A 17,734-nucleotide genomic window follows, 5' to 3' on the forward strand; every position below is an offset into this window, starting at 1 on the left:
CAGTGCCAGGGCCGGAAAGTTCGGGGCGATGGATCTCGGCCGTCAGGGATAGGTTTCGTGCCGGAGTGATATCGCCGCACTCCGGAGATATTCAGCCGGATTTGGCCGCAATCGGGATGCAGGATCGGTGCCAGGATGGGGCGAAAGGCGAGGGCGAGCAACGGAGCCGGGCGTCTATGCGGCCATTTTGGCCGCCGTCTTGGCTCCTCCTCCTGCATGACCCATTTTGAATTGAACAGCCTAATCACAACTGCCCCTTCAAATCTTTTAATATATTTTTTGTCATTCTGTATCAAATGTCTAAACTCACACACAGGTGGGAAGTAGGTAAGTAAATAAAAGATTTGTAGAGCGCTCATAGCATCTGACGTAAAACAACCTGAGAAATCTAATGAGAAAGAGAACATGAGAAAAGGCAGGGTTTCAGCTCTCTTCTAAGTTATATTTAGTTAGATTGAGCCCTGAGCTGAAAAGGCAAAGAATTGCACAGTTTGCAGGTGTAAAATGAGAAACTTATACCACCCCAATATATATATATATTATCGCTCTTTTGCACCGAGGTGTAAAATGAGAAACTTATACCACCCCAATATATATATATATATTATCGCTCTTTTGCACCGATGTGGATCCGTCGCGGCGGTGCAGCCGCGTCTAAATCCCCGCTCTTTCTCCTTATATCGAAGTTAGGCACTCACAACGGTCATTTTTTGGTGAATCCGCTTTTATTTGCAGCAAACAGCAAACACAACACGTTTCAGCCTCAGCCTTCGTCAGGTGTTTTGCTCATAGGCCAAAAAAGCAGACATTTTATATGTTTATTTCAGCAGCCATACTTGCGATCACATGATTGGTTAGGGCATGAAAATCAACAATGGACTCAGATGTTACCGCCATATTGGAGTAATTCCGATCTATATATACAGATTGTAACCCATTATTTCATATATTTACACACTTCATTTGCAAACATTAAATGCGCAAATTTATATATACATATTTACAAATTTATACAATTTAAAGTGCCATCGCATTTATTTTGCCCTCTTATGTTGAATTTTTGTCGTGTATCGGCTAAGGTGCCTTTGAATGTCCTCATTGGCACTTCAATCACTACTTTAAATTATTCGTGACTGTATCTCGCCGTGTATCGGCCTATTCTCCTATGTGTAATCGTTAGGTGGTCGTTTTTGTATTTTTCTTAAAACCAAGTTTCTATTTCCTTCTCTTACTTTTATTCCCTTCAGACTGGAGTTCATACTGCACTATTCTAAACTCATCTATTTACCTATGTGTACTACCAATTCTTCTCCACTGTTCATCCCTTTTGGGAATTTGGTTTCTAGATCTATTATGAATCTCAACTCAAGTCTTCTCAACTTCTTTGTTCTATCTCCTCCTCGTACATTGGAAGGTACCTGATCCAGTCCAAAATATCGCAATACATCCCTATTGCCTAGGTGATGTTCCGGGAAATGCCTCGCCACAGGATAACTGGCATCATTCTTGGCAGTCGCTCTCATGTTCTAAAATTCAAATTTTCACAGGGTTGATAGTACTTCCAATGTACTTTTGTCCACATGGACATATTAGACAGTATATTACATGTGAGGAGTTACATGTTAGAAACTTGTTAATAGGCCTCGGTGTTTTTCGTCCTGGTACGTGATATGTAAGTGTCCTCCTGCTTGCCACACAAGCCTTACATTTCCCACAGGGAAAAAACACTTGCATCTCTCTGAGTGTTCCCCCTGTCTTCAAAGCTGGTTCTAAGTGACTATGTGCTAGGGTGTCTCTTAACGACCGGGCTTTCCTAAAGGTGATCAGTGGTTGTGCGGGTATGTCCTGACCTGTCACACTATCAGTTTTTAAGATATGCCAATTCTTTCTGAGGATTTTCCTAAGACTGTTGGCATTGTTAGAAAACGGTGTGATTAATCGAAATTTGTTTTTTTCATCTTGTGTCATTTTCTTAGCTTTAGGTTTGAGCAGTTCCTTTCTGGGTATATCTTCACTCTAGCCAGAGTTCTATTCAAAAGGCCTGCTTCATAACCTCTTTCCTCAAACCTGAGCTGACTACCTTCTGCTGCCCTTTCAAAGTCACTCTCCTTGGTACTATTCCTTTTAATGCATTAGAATTCCCCATAGGTGATACTCTTGGTTAATTGTGGGGGATGATTGCTCTTGGTGTGTAAAATAGAGTTAACCGCCGTGGGCTTGCGATATAATGACATATGTGGTCTCCCTGTGCTGATGTTAATTTGCAGATCTAGAAAATGTACTGTTTGTCCACTAATTTCTCCAGTGAATTTTAGATTTATTGTGTCTTCATTCAGGTAGGTGATGAAATCCTTAGCCGACTCCTCCGAGCCATTCCAAATTATGCATAAATCATCTATATACTGATGCCACGCTATAACTTTGGACATCCAGACCTTTCCTTCTGGCGACTTGGACACCTGCTTCTCCCACCAGCCCACAAATAAATTTGCCTAGCTGGGGGCGAAGCAGGTGGCCATCGCTGTTCCCGATATTTGCCAGAAGTATTCCTCTCCAAATAAGAAGACATTGTTTTTCGAACAGAATCTAACAAACTGTAACACCAGTTCATTATGCAGGCAAAATCTTACTGCTCTCTTCTCTAGGAAGTACGATATCGCATGTAAACCATGTTCATGATCTATTGAGGTGTAAAGACTTGTTATATCTAACACGATCATCTTATAATCATCTTCCCATGGCAGATCCTCCATACGACATAGGAAATCCCTCGAATCATTCACATATGAGGGTAATTCTTTTACCAAATCGAACAGAAAATGATAAATAAAGATAGAAAAATGTTCTGTGAAACTTCCCTGTGAAGACACAATTGGTCTCCCAGGTGGTCTTTCTGCATGTTTGTGAATTTTTGGGACATGATAAAATGTGGGGACAGTAGGATTCAGATTTCTCAAAAATAAGAATTCATCTGTATCTAGCATCTGCTTGCTATGCCAAACTTTAATTAATTCATCGTATTTGGAAACAGTTCTAGATAAAACGTTTTATCCACTTTCTTATAACAAGTTGCATCTAAACGTTGTCTATATGCCTCCTTGCAATAATCTTCCCATGTTTGCAACACAATATTACCCCCTTTGTCTGAGGGCTTGCATATTAACATTTTATCATCCAGTATGTATTTCAGCGCAATTGATTGTCCTTTAGTCAAGTTGTAATCTGTGTTGTTATTGTTTCTCCTAGTTCTTAATGCAGTAGGTCCTTAGTCACTGCATCGGAAAATACATCAATGGCATCGCTGGGTAACTGGGGTAAGAATTGTGATTCTGTTTTGAAAGGGCTTTCATCCTTTTCCTGTTCCACCCCCAATCTGGATACTCTTTCCAAATTGCTCAATGATGCTCTGTTAGTGTCCATATTTTCGTTGGTCATGAACGTTATTGTTTCCCAGGTGTTTAGAGCTTCAATTATTGTATTATCTGTCTCTTTGGGTATGCATGTTGGTTTCTTTTTTTCATAACCCTTTGGCCTTGTCTTAAAATATTTATGCAGTTTTAATTTTCTGGTCATCTTGAACAAATCAATTCTTGTTTGTGTGTATTCCATGTTAGATGAGGGACAGAACATGAGTCCTAACTTGAGCACAGTTTCTTCATCCTTCTTCAGTGCTCTTGGCGTCAAATTGACAATCGTCAAATTTTCTATGTCCATCTCTTGCCTTTCTTGTTGCGAGTTGTTCTTTTTGAGGCACTTTGCCCACTTCTTCCATCCCCCTCTTCTGGTTGGTTGTTTTTGTTTTTGGTTTCTGGGGGCTTGTTTTTCCTTCCCCATAGCCATGTCTGTCACATGACTCGAAATTCCTCCTGAAAAGGGGTCTTTTTGAATGTTGAAGTAGTTGCTGTATCATCACCAGAGGATTCTCCCGTCACCTCTGATTCCGATGTTTCTACTCTTGGTACTGTCACAGGAGGTGGTTTTGTTGCCATCTTCTTTCTTGCGCCATCAAACTTCTTCGCAAATGTTAGAACTCGGCCTTGGGCATAGTCCCGGGCATCTCGTTCAAATTTTTCTTGCTTGGTTTGCTTGATTTTTGATTCCTATTTGAGCAAGCGTTTTTTCATGTCTTCTCAGAATTCTTCAATTTTCTTTTTGTCTTCTACCTTGTCTAATTCGGCTTCTAATGTATCAATTTCCTTCGTGGCTTTATCGCGATCACTCCACGCAAATTGAACTAGTATTACTAACATCCCCTTGCATGAATGGGCTATATGTTCAGCCCCAGTTTACAGCAGCTGGGGATCAGAATTTTCGTAAGCCGGAATAGTATAAATTCTCAGTCCCCTCGGGACCCGTTCCACATCTATATAGCTTTGGAGGGATGTTGCCTCCCACCACTTTCTTATTTCTCTCTCATACACCCGTTCCAGTGTGTTAAGTTTTGACATTACACTTATATTTGCTCCATTCTCTTTATTTTTCGGTACATGTTGTGATGGTATTTATTTTTTAAACATGTCCTGTGCCGCTTCCCGGCGTGCTGTTACGTTAAACATTTTCCTGTTTTGTTTTGCAATTAACGGTAAACCAGTGGTGACCTTTCGACCTGCTTTGTCTTGGGTTGCGATTCAAGAATCAAAAAGTCGCTTACCTACTGCTTCTGGTCTCTGCATCGGGGGTCCTCCGACTCTCCGATCCTGGCGCCTGGCAGCGAGTTCCTCCCATCCGCGGTGCAATCCACAATTTCAATTATCGCTCTCTTGCACCGAGTGGATGCACTCCCGCTCGGGTGTCTTCGTCGGGGCGGTGCAGCCACGTCAAAATACCCGCTCTTTCTCCGTATATCGATACTGAAGTTAGGCACTCACAATGGTAATTTTTTGGTTAATCTGCTTTTATTTGCAGCAAACAGCAAACTCAACGTGTTTCAGCCTCAGCCTTTGTCAATTGTTTTGCTCGTACGCCAAAAAAGCTGACATTTTATATGTTTATTTCAGCAGCCATACTTGCGATCACATGATTGGTTAGGGCATGATAATCAACGATGGACTCAGATGTTACCGCCATATTGGAGTAATTCCGATCTGTATATACAGATTGTAACCCATTATTTCATATATTTACACACTTCATTTGCAAACCTTAAATGCACAAATGTATATATACATATTTACAAATAGAGTAGGCCGATACACGGCGAGATACAGTCACGAATAATTTAAAGTAGTGCCAACGAGGACATTCGAAGGCACCTTAGCCGATACACTACAAAAATTCAAGATAAGAGGGCAAAATAAATGCGATGGCACTTTAAATTGTATAAATGTGTAAATATGTATATATAAATTTGCGCATTTAATGTTTGCAAATGAAGTGTGTAAATATATGAAATAATGGGTTACAATCTGTATATACAGATCGGAATTACTCCAATATGGCGGTAGCATCTGAGTCCATCGTTGATTTTCATGCCCTAACCAATCATGTGATAGCAAGTATGGCTGCTGAAATAAACATAAACAATGTCGGCTTTTTTGGCGTACGAGCAAAACACCTTACGAAGGCGGATTAACCAAAAAATTACCGTTGTGAGTGCCTAACTTCAGTATCGATATACGGAGAAAGAGCGGGGATTTTGACACGGCTGCACCGCCGCGACGAAGGCACCCGACCAGGAGTGCATCCACTCGGGGCAAGAGAGCGATAATTGAAATTGTGGATTGCACCGCGGATGGGAGGAACTCGCTGCCAGGCGTCAGGATCGGAGAGTCGGAGGACCCCCGATGCGGAGACCAGAAGAAGCAGGTAAGCAACTTTTTGATTCTTGAATAGCAACCCAAGACAAAGCTGGTCGAAAGGTCACCACGGGTTTACCGCTAATTGCAAAACAAAACAGGAAAATGTTTAACGTAACAGCACACCAGGAAGCGGCACAGGACATGTTTAACAAAGAAATACCATCACAACATGTACTGAAAAATAAAGAGACTGGAGCAAATATAAGTGTAATGTCAAAACTTAACACACTGGAACGGGTGTATGAGAGAGAAGTAAGAAAGTGGTGGGAGGCAACATCCCTCCAAAGCTATATGGATGTGGAACGGGTCCCAAGGGGACTGAGAATTTATACTATTCCAGTTTACGAAAATCCTGATCCCCAGCTGCTGGCAGCTGGGGCTGAACATATAGCAGAGTCATGCAAGGGGATGTTAGTGATACTAGTTCAATTTGTGTGGAGTGATCGCGATAAAGCCACAAAGAAAATTGAAACATTAGAAGCCGAATTAGACAAGGAAGAAGTCAAAAATAAAATTGAAGAATTGAAAGACAAGGAAGAAGTCAAAAAGAAAATTGAAGAATTGAAAGAAGACATGAAAAAACGCTTGCTCAAATATGAATCAAAAATCAAGCAACGCAAGCAAGAAAAATTTGAATGAGATGCCCGGGACTATGCCCAAGGCCGAGTTCTAACATTTGCGAAGAAGTTTGATGGCGCAAGAAAGGAGATGGCAACAAACCACCTCCTGTGACAGTACGAAGAGTAGAAACATCGGAATCAGAGGTGACGGGAGAATCCTCTGGTGATGAAACAGCAACTACTTCAACATTCAAAAAGACCCCTTTTCAGGAGGAATTTTGAGTCATGCGACAGACATGGCTACGGGGAGGGAAAAACAAGCCCCAGAAACCAAAAATAAAAATGACCAACCAGAAGAGGGGGATGGAAGAAGTGGGCAAAGTGCCTCAAAAAGAACAACTCGCAACAAGAAAGGCAAGGGATGGACATAGAAAATTTGACAATTGTCAATTTGACGCCAAGAGCACTGACGAAGGATGAAGAAACCGTGCTCAAGTTAGGACTCACGTTCTGTCCATCATCTAACATGGAATACACACAAACGAGAATTGATTTGTTCAAGCTGACCAGAAAATTAAAACTGCATAAATATTTTAAGACAAGGCCAAAGGGTTATGAAAAAAAAGAAACCAACACGCATACCCAAAGAGACAGATAATACAATAATTGAAGATCTAAACACCTGTGAAACAATAACGTTCATGACCAACAAAAATATGGACACTAACAGAGCATCATTGAGCAATTTGGAAAGAGTATCCAGATTGGGGGTGGAACAGGAAAAGGATGAAAGCCCTTTAAAAACAGAATCACAATTCTTACCCCAGTTACCCAGCGATGCCATTGATGTATTTTCAGATGCAGTGACTAAGGACCTACTGGCATTAAGAACTAGGAGAAACAATAACAACACAGATTACAACTTGACTAAAGCACAATCAATTGCGCTGAAATCCATACAGGATGATAAAATGTTAATATGCAAGCCCTCAGACAAAGGGGATAATATTGTGTTGCAAACACGGGAAGATTATTGCAAGGAGGCATATAGACAACTTTTAGATGCAACTTGTTATAAGAAAGTGGATAAAACGTTTTATCTAGAAAGTGTTTCCAAATACGATGAATTAATTAAAGTTTGGCATAGCAAGCAGATGCTAGATACAGATGAATTCTTATTTTTGAGATGTCTGAATCCTACTGTCCCCATATTTTATCATGTCCCAAAAATTCACAAACATGCAGAAAGACCACCTAGGAGACCAATTGTGTCTTCACAGTGAAGTCTCACAGAACATTTATCTATCTTTATTGATCATTTTCTGTTCGATTTGTTAAAAGAATTACCCTCATATGTGAAGGATTCAAGGGATTTCCTATGTCGTATGGAAGATCTGCCATGGGAAGATGATTATAAGATGATTGTGTTAGATATAACAAGTCTTTACACCTCAATAGATCATGAACATGGGTTACATGCGATATCGTACTTCCTAGAGAAGAGGGCAGTAAGATTTTGCCTGCATAATGAAATGTTGTTACAGGGTGTTGAATTCTGTTTGAAAAACAATGTCTTCTTATTTGGGGAGGAATACTTCTGGCAAATATCGGGAACAGCAATGGGCACCTGCTTCGCCCCCAGCTACGTGAATTTATTTGTGGGCTGGTGGGAGAAGCAGGTGTCCAAGTCGCCAGAAGGAAAGGTAGCGTGGCATTGGTATATAGATGATTTATGCATAATTTGGAATGGCTTGGAGGAGTCGGCTAAGGATTTCATCACCTACCTGAATGAAAACACAATAAATCTAAAATTCACTGGAGAAATGAGTGGACAAACAATAAATTTTCTAGATCTGCAAATTAACATCAGCGAAGGGAGACCACATATGTCACTATATTGCAAGCCCACGGCGGGTAACTCTATTTTACACGCCAAGAGCAATCATCCCCCGCAATTACTCAAGAGTATCCCATATGGGGAATTCTTACGCGTTAAAAGGAATAGTACCAAAGAGAGTGACTTCAAAAGGGCAGCAGAAGGTAGTCTGCTCAGGTTTGAGAAAAAAGGTTATTTAAGCAGGCCTTTTGAATAGAACTCTGGCTAGAGTGAAGAATATACCCAGAAAGGAACTGCTCAAACCTAAAGCTAAGAAAATGACACAAGATGAAAAAAACAAATTTCAACTAATCACACCGTTTTCTAACAATGCCAACAGTTTTAGGAAAATCCTCAGAAAGAATTGGCATATCTTAAAAACTGATAGTGTGATAGGTCAGGACATACCCGCACAACCACTGATCACCTTTAGGAAAGCCCGGTCGTTAAGAGACACCCTAGCACATAGTCACTTAGAACCAGCTTTGAAGACAGGGGGAACACTCAGAGAGATGCAAGTGTTTTTTCCCTGTGGGAAATGTAAGGCTTGTGTGGCAAGCAGGAGGACACATGCATATCACGTACCAGGACGAAAAACACCGAGGCCTATTAACAAGTTTCTAACGTGTAACTCCTCACATGTAATATACTGTCTAAAATGTCCATGTGGACAAAAGTACATTGGAAGTACTATCAACCCTGTGAAAAATTTAATTTTAGAACACATGAGAGCGATTGCCAAGAATGATGCCAGTTATCCTGTGGCGAGGCATTTCGCGGAACATCACCAAGGCAATAGGGATCTATTGTGATATTTTGGAATGGATCAGGTACCTTCCAATGTACGAGGAGGAGTAGAACAAAGAAGTTGAGAAGCCTAGAGTCGAGATTCATAATAGATCTAGAATCCAAATTCCCAAAAGGGATGAACAGCGGAATAGAAATGTGGTTTTAAGAAAAATACAAAAACAACAACCACCTAACGATCACACATAGGAGAATAGGCCGATACACGGCGAGATACGGTCACGAATAATTTAAAGTAGTGATGGAAGTGCCAACGAGGACATTCGAAGGCACCTTAGCCGATACACGTAAAAAATTCAAGTTAAGAGGGCAAAATAAATGCGATGGCACTTTAAATTGTGTAAATTTGGAAATATGTATATATACATTTGTGCATTTAATGTTTGCAAATGAAGTGTGTAAATATATGAAATAATGGGTTACAATCTGTATATACAGATCGGAATTACTCCAGTATGGCGGTGACATCTGAGTCCATTGTTGATTTTCATGCACTAACCAATCATGTGATTGCAAGTATGGCTGATGAAATAAACATATAAAATGTTGCTGCCCCCAGATGAATAAACAATCATATAGTGCGGCCATCTTTAAACACACGAGAGGCAAATCTCTCCCAGTTTGTGGAGTCCCGCTGCTAGAGGCTTCAGACCATATTTTAACTCAAATGCAAATCTAATATCTTAGATTCAGCCTAAATAGAACTTCAGTCCTCTTGGTATAGCTAAATAAGTAAAAGGAAACGTAGGTGAAAATAATCACCATTCCATGATAAAAACTGCCCAAACAGAATACTTCTCGAACAAAATCTTAACCTCATCTTCCAAACCCAGGGAAATCTTCCAAACTCTGCAGTCCCTGATTAAACCACCCCCCTCCAGTGTTCACGAAGACAAATCAATTGCCCAATGTAACGACCTGGCAGAATTCTTTTCGGCCAAAGTGAACAATATATATTCCTCCTTCCCTACCAGCACTGTGTCCACGCTGCCTCATAACAACAACGGAGGGCCAGACCCAGAGCTTGCCTCCCTCTCCACACTCGACCACTTCACTTGTATGGACCTAGAAGAAGTTAAATCTATAGCTCGGAAAGTGAAATCCGGCTCACCAACAGACCCGGCCCCCCCAGAGACAATGTTACTCGCATCCCAGACGGTTCTACCCATCATCATGAATCTAGTGAATGCGTCCATTGACTCTGCCACAGTTCCTCCGGCCTGGAAAAAGGCAATGGTTCGAGCACTAATAAAAAAGCCTCATCTGGATCCCTCGGACTTTGCCAATTACCGCCCGATTTCACTACTCCCCTGGGTAAGTAAAATTGCAGAGAAATATATCAATCTCCAATTGGTCAACTACCTGGAAAGCAATCTGCTGTTAGACCCTACACAGACAGGATTCAGGCCCAGGCATGGAACAGAGTCCGCCCTCCTTATGGTCGTTGAGGAGTCCAGAAGAATCATCGATCAAGGAGGATCAGTGGCAGTGGTCCTCCTTGATCTCAGTGCGGCGTTTGACACGGTCAGTCATAACACCCTATTGGACCGTATAGCAAACGTCGGCATTGTGGACAAGGCCTGGCTCTGGATAAAATCCTTCCTGAGTGACAGGTCGTTCCAGATATTCGACGGACAAGCCGTCTCTTCCAGCATACCGATGAAGTGTGGAGTCCCCCAGGGCTCCTCTTTAAGCCCTGCGCTTTTTAATATCTATATGAGGCCACTGGCTGATGTAGTTCGTCCGTATGGAGTTAAGATCATTTCCTATGCGGACGACACACAGCTGGTGGTCTCCTTAGCGCAGGAAGCCCAACACTCTCCATCGGGGGGTCTAACCAAATGTCTGGAGGAGGTGAAGTCCTGGATGACGCTGTCCTCACTGAAGCTGAATGGGGACAAAACGGAGCTCATGCTGCTAGGCCCGGCCGACCCGACCTTCTTCAAGTCATTATGGCCCACCTGTCTAGGCCCCCCCCCCGGCCCCGAAAGATAACATCAAAAGCCTAGGGGTATGGCTGGACAAGAACCTTACTTTTAACACCCAGGCCACAAAGCTTTCCGCCACCTGCTTTGGACTCCTTCGGACACTGAAGAAGGTCCTACCCCTGCTCCCTATGGAGGCTAAACAAACAGCTATTCAGGGTATAATACAATCACGCCTGGACTCAAATAACGTCCTTTACTTGGGAGCCCCAGAGTACACATTAAATAGGTTGCAACTGGTGCAGAACTGTGCGGCTCGCACCCTACTGCAAATTCCACGAAGAATTTCAGTCAGAGAGGCACTGACCAGCCTTCACTGGCTGCCAGTACGGAAAAGAGTCACCTTTAAGGCAATGTGTACTGCCCATCAGGCCTTCTGGGACTCGGGCCCAAAACTCTTGCGTAGCCTAGTCAGCCAATACCATCCAGGCCGTGAACTACGTTCTAGCCAGGCTTTTATGGCAAAAGTTCCCAGAATCAAGAGGTCTAGAGCAGGTGGAAGAATGTTCACCTTCAATGCTTCAAAAACCTGGAACACCCTACCCCTTCACCTGAGATCTAACCCTAACCTTGCCTCCTTCTGTAAGCAACTTAAAACTCACTTATTCAAATCCCCGTAATCAATTCAGCCCCCCTTCTTCTTCCAGTTTCTGTCAGCCTCATTACACCCCCTCTTCTGGTTCCCTAGCGCTTGGACGCCCCAGGGCAGCAATCGCGCTGTATAAGTGTATTTTCATTCATTCATTCATTCATGCCCACATCTATCGCATTTTATTTAGCCCGTAATCCGAAGGCTGTGGCCATATTTGAGCATTCAGGATGCCAATTCCTTAAAAGTAACCTAATAAAATAACCCAAAAAGCGTGTATATAATTAGAGGTACCAGATCAGAAGGCAGTAAATGAGAAAGACAAAGTGGGGAGAGAAGGAAGGGCGATAGAGGGGGGGTGCCCCTTTAGTTGCATTGATAAAAAGTCAGAAAGGAAGTGCAAAAAATATTGTTGCGACCTACAAATGAATGTAACACAAGAATCCATAGGTAAATAAACATTATATATAACTCAGCAAATAATGAAAATAAAAACTAAAAACTAAATTGTAATGGCCTTGTTACATGTGGTGGTACAAAATAAAAACAGTTCAATGACAGTTAGCGGAACTAATCCAGTAGTAGCAACACACTTCAACCGGAGTCGCAAAGGTTGCAATTGGTATAAAATATGACCAGTAATCGCGACCCAAGTTAGTTAGTGACACACAAATCCTTAAATAAATATTATATCTGATGAAAAGCCCACTAGATAAACAACAGGATCTTAATATATGCAACAGTAGATCATATATACAACTACAATGGAATGTTACCTTTCATAATGAAATGATTGAAAACTCAAAAAGAGGGACCACTAGTTGGATGGAATAAAAAACTAGTCTTAGTATTGGATACACAGGAAACATACTGTTGCGACAATGCTTAACTTAAAAAGTCATGAAATTCATCATCAGTATCATTCGCACATATAATTGCCTGTAATCAACAGATCCATTTGGCTTCCTTCTGTCTCATAAGTAACTCTCTGTCCCGTCCTCTGTTGCACGCCCTGACATGCTCAATCCAATGAAACCAACAGTTGTGATCGGTCGGAAGGACCTGTCTATAATGTTCAGCCATAGGATACCTGGTGTCTCCATTTGCTATGGCTTTACAGTGCTCTTGGATTCTCAATTTTATATATTTCATTACGCACACACAACCCAAAACATATACAACAAATGACATGTTGCAGTTGATGAACTGACTGACCTTATTTCATTGTGTGCTGTTAAAGATAAACTCCTTAGTTTTATTCCTACCATATGGGCAGATGTTGCAGGAATCACATATATAGAAACCATTAGGTTAAGGCGGTAACCGTGTCTTAACCGGTTTGTCAGATGCCACATAACTGGGGCAGAGTTTATCTTTCAAAGTGACCCATCTCCTGTATGTTGCAGAGGGATTCTGAGTTAGTGATTTTTTCAAGCTTGGAATATCATGCAGTAAATGCCAATTCTTCTTTAAAAGTCTGAAAATTCTATCACTGTACCTGGTGTATTTTGTAATGAATCTGAGGGTGTTATCATGACTTCCTTACACTTTTGTTTGTCATTAGCATTGTGTCCCTATCCAACTGTTGTATCCTGGTCTCTGCACTTTGCACATCTCTTATTTTGGAACCCCTCCTGAGAAACCATGTTCTAGTATCCAATGTGTTGGTCTGAAAGGAATCAGCCTCACTACAATTCTGCCGAACCCCTACCATTTCCCCATACGGGATGTTCCTAATCACTGACCGTGCATGTGCAGTAGATGCATGCAACACACCATTGCAAGCAGTTTCTTTATGGAATAGGGTGCTCTACACCACTCCATTGTTTATGTAAAAATGGAGATCAAGGAAATCAATCTTCTCCCTGTGATGGCTCATGGTAAGTCTAACATTATATGGATTGTTGTTTAAAAAGGTGAAATATTCTTGAAGTGCTTCTTCCAGGCCCAACCACAGGCAAATAATATCATCAATGTACCTCTCCCAAAAGACTTTATATTGCGTCAAGTGGGAGGCATTTTTGCTCCAGGTGTGCCCCCTCTCATACCAACCCATAAAGAAATAAGCATAAGAGGAAACAAACCTGTTACCCATGGCCGTGCCACGTACTTGATGGTACCACTGTTTGTCGTGGAGGTAAAAGTTTTTTGTTAATATCAACTTCAGCAACCATGGTCATGTTGTTGTGCTCAAACCGGTCTGCAACCTCTCTATCAAGGTAAGAATGTGCCGCCAGGAGCCCAAATTCTTTTGTCAATACAAGTGTAGAGACTGATAACATCAAAGGTGACACATCGCAATTCCTCTGACCACGTGAGATTATTGAATTTCAACAGTATGTCCTTACTGTCCCTTATGTAAGATGGAAGTTTGACCATATATTTCTGTAATTTCATGTCCACAAATTCCGAAATTTTTCCAGTCGGTGATCCTACCCCTGAAATAATCAGTCATCCTGGTGGAAAAGGAGCCTTCTTATGCACCTTCGGTAACACATATATACAAGGATATCTAGGTTGTCCAACCTTCAAATACTTGTATTCAGAATCACTCAGGAGACAGATGTGTCTCAATTCACTCAATTTTAAATTGATAAGTGAAGTCAGTTTACCTATGTTAGCTCTTACTGGTAAATAACATGGACCGTCACTGAGTTGGCGATTTTTCTCATCCATATAAACTGCCTTGTTCATTAAAACCATATTACTGCCTTTATCAACTTTTCTAATTACAATGCTGTAATCACTATGAAGCCTGCTAAGGGCCTTCCTCTCACCAGGTGACAAGTTAAAACACATTAAATCAAGGTTGAAAAAAAATAAATATATATATATATCCACCAAAATTGCTTTTAGATAAGGAAGTCACCGCACACCAAGGAAATTGTTCATTTAGTGGGTTTTATTCCAATCGTGCAATTGATCACCACTAACCACCACAAAAAGAGAATCTTGGAACATTTACGGGCCATACAAAATGGAGATATAAATTATGCGATTGTGAAACATTTGAACACCCACGGAGACAAAAAGAGACAAGACATCAAGTACTTTGGATGAAAAACTCCCCAGAAATGAAAGAGGAGGAAATAGAACCTTGAAGCTACAGAGATTGGAGTCAAGGATGATCATTAGGTTTAAGACAAAGATCCCCTTTGGCTTGAATGGAGATGAAGGACTGTATAGTCACTTGTAAATATTCACAGACATATCAAATAGCTTGAATACACTTTATGAAGGGATATGGCTCATGGTATGGAAACAGAAGAGAGAAAAGAGTGCGAAAATCAGAGATTTTCGAAACACGTAAGCGGATTCAAATGAATAAAGCTACTAAAATAAAAAGGTAGCAACAAATCCAGCACTTGCTATAATAGAGGTGGAGATGAAAAATTGAAAATACTTGCTGATAAATCAACAAGCTCAACTAAACTTCATGAAGGGACGTGACTTATGCTAAGGACCAAGGGAACAGAAGAGAGAGAAGAGTGTGTGAACTGTAAATTATCTAAATATACAAAGAGGATTTAAACAAATACAGCCACCAGAAAAAGATGGTAGTAATGACTACATCACTGAGCTAGAATAGTACTACAACATGGAACTGATACCTGCTGATATGTGCATTGAGGACAAATAATAGCAAATTGCATAATAATTAGCAAAAATGACTGGCACAACAAGAAATGGTTACATGCTGAACTGCACACGGAGATTCCCTGAAGTAAATGATTGCTTCTTAAACCCTCAAGATGCATAACAAACGCGTAAAAGCAAGCGGATGGAGTGTCAGCGACAATGTTGATAAACCACGATTTTGAATCCCCCAATGCAGGCACTTAAATAAATGGAACAAACTGTCACATTGATGTAATAACAACACAATGTAGGTCCAACCATGAACCAAATAGAGCTCCTGCACATGAATTAAGAAAATAACATATCGAAATGCCTAAACATACGGTATATGTAAGGAGAAAAACAACTCCCAGAATGCCTCCTAATAGGCTACACTGGCTTGAACTATAAATATGGACACAAATAACGGACTCACATACAGTGAGCAAGACCTATTGTTGGTTGAAACGCGTTGGTGGTGGTTAGTGGTGATCAATTGCACGATTGTACTAAAACCCGCTAAATGAACGGAAAAAGAAAGGTGGTGGTTAGTAGTGATCAATTGCACGATTGGAATAAAACCCACTAAATGAATGATTTCCTTGGTGTGTGGTGTTTGTTGATGCGATATATACATATTAAATAAATATATATATATATATATATATGTATTATATAAGTATATCCATGTATATATATATATATATATGTATATATATATATATATTCACTGAAAAAACCATAGGTTATAGACCATATATAGTTAGGAATTAGCATTTACAAAACCTTGAAAATTCACTGAAAAAACCATAGGTTATAGACCATATATCGTTAGGAATTAGCATTTAAAAAACCTTATTTTACTCACACAAAACCATTGAAATTCCATATATAGTTAGTTGCAGTAACTATATATCGCGCACCCGCAATCCACTGCTGATGATGTCACATATTACATCATTCATGACATGGTCAGTGACATCACTGATGACATCACTGATGACATCTCAAATGACAGGTTTTTTGTTCTCTTTGGTTCATTCTCTATTTACAAACAAGCACAGAGTCGCAATACTCTGTTTAGTCTTTGCAGATAGCGAAAAATCGTGTAAAAAAACAAAAGGAATCGAGCAAAATCAGTAGGCCACTAATGGGATCTCTTTTTGACCTCGCTAAAATAGAAACATTAAGAACAACCCCTCATGACAAATACGAAACTAGTGAGATGAACTGAACTCCACACCATGATGGCTGCAATACAGCTCGGCTCCGCCCCCCACCCCGCCCAAAATAACGATAAAGAGCGGCTGCCATGATTGCTCGCGGAATGGCCACGACGGAGCTACGAAATGGTGGTGCTCTCATGCTAACGCCAGCTTCAGTCTGAAACATCCAGAAACACTGTAGACTACCAATTCGATCAGTTCCGGTAGCGCCCCAATGTAACCCGGTAGAGAAGAACTAGCCCTCCCCTCTTTGACTGATGGTTCTTGTTGCCTGTCCCTTCTGTTGTCATTTAACAGAACTATTTAGCCTGCTGAAAGGGGTTGTGTTCCGACCGCTGGTTGGTGGAGACATTTTGACTATATTCTGGACCTGCGTTGTCGCGTAATGCGTCATATGACGCGCCGCGTTAGCGCATCCGGAAGTCATCCGGGGCGCGACGCGCAGCGCGTAACGTAAGCATAACAGGTCATGTGACTTGTTAATAAAACTTTTCATTGGTTCATTTTACTTTTCTTATTTTAATGATGAAAGGCTTGGTCATAAGACCTAAAAATTACGCTTTTTATTACTTCCGAACATTATTTTTTCTTAAATATATGTTATAATGTTCCAGGCTAATGTACTTTCCCGGAAAATTTACAACTGTCCTGCAAGTAAAATATATTCTTTTTTCGAGAAAAAGGGCGTTTCTTCGTCCCATGACGGAGCCGTTGAGCAAAAGAGGGTCGACCTGCTGTCTTAGTCGCCGATACGCCTGAATATGAGATTCTTATCGATCACTTTATGTTGCAGGAGTAGAAAACACAACAGCCCTTGACCATTTTTCTTTACTGCGTTCCTGCGTATTATACCTTTTACCCTTCATGTAATTGGTCTGCTTTATTTCACTTGCCTTTTAATGATTCTAAAACAGTGACTATTATTAAAAACTTTACCAATGTATATACTACTACCATGTTTTCTTTTAAAAACCTTTATTGTGAAAATTTCATTATACAAATACGAGCCTATAACCACGTGGGCCGGCCACGGAGCAAACTGTAATCGTATATGATGAGTAGACATTTACACTGTAGAGGAACGTAACGGGCGGGCCATTAGGTTGCAAGAACTAAGGTGTCTAACAGTTGCGGAATCGGTGGACGTACATTTTATAATTAAAATACGACAGGGCCAGTTACAATAAAATTATCTAGATATACATTTGCGGGCAAGTACCATGCGCGACGTTAATTCGAACTTTCAATAGTACAGTAATCAATAACACATCAGAA

This window comes from Lissotriton helveticus, chromosome 8 (assembly GCF_964261635.1).
Source record: "Lissotriton helveticus chromosome 8, aLisHel1.1, whole genome shotgun sequence".
Taxonomy (NCBI): Eukaryota; Metazoa; Chordata; class Amphibia; order Caudata; family Salamandridae; genus Lissotriton; species Lissotriton helveticus.